General features: G+C 50.5%; 1 protein-coding gene across 19 annotated transcripts in view; it reads left to right on the top strand.

Annotated features, from left to right (window-relative positions):
* Positions 1-671, top strand: part of RAPGEF2 (Rap guanine nucleotide exchange factor 2) — a 242,453-nt gene that overhangs the window by 233,285 nt on the left and 8,497 nt on the right. The window lies entirely within an intron of this gene.

Consider the following 671-nt stretch of genomic DNA (forward strand, 5'->3'; position numbering starts at 1 on the left):
CCACTCCACCCCGGCTGGGCAGTACCTACCCCAGCCCCACTCCCTCCCGCACCACAGGGAGCATTGATCTGTCCCCCCATACCCCTTCCCTCCCCTCCACCACAACAGACTTACAAGCTGCACACAGCTCTCCAAGTTGCCAGGCTGTGCTCCTCGCTGCCTTGTGCTGCGCTGTGGCTGCACGCGTGCACGGACATTAATCAGCCAAATTATCAGCCACATCATCCCGATTTCCGATGTAATCAATTTTCTTTATATCTGTGCCGATCCAATATTGGACCGATGTATTAGTGCACTTCTAGTTATTATGTATCTTTGTACTGCTGGTAAGGGAGACCGAGTTAGAGAGGTCAAATGATTTGTGCAAACTCAGTAAGAGCCAGCTTTACAGCTAGTCAGTATTCATTTCTCACTGAAGAGGCTTTCATAGAAAAATGCTGATTCATTAAACTCATTGTTTGGCTCCAAACACTTCTAGATTGGATAAATCAAAGCAAATGAAAATGCTGTGTAGGAAACCGGCTTGGATCTGTGATGAGCTACTGAGTTGCCACTGTACTTCCAGGCAGTGGCGACGCGTAGAGGGTGCACTTGCACCCCCTAAGCACTGGTGCACCCACCGACTGGCTGCGCTTGCTTCTTAGGCGATAGGCAGGCGGGAGCGATGGTGC

The sequence above is a fragment of the Alligator sinensis genome, unplaced genomic scaffold (genome assembly GCF_000455745.1).
Source record: "Alligator sinensis unplaced genomic scaffold, ASM45574v1 scaffold1223_1, whole genome shotgun sequence".
Classification (NCBI taxonomy): domain Eukaryota; kingdom Metazoa; phylum Chordata; order Crocodylia; family Alligatoridae; genus Alligator; species Alligator sinensis.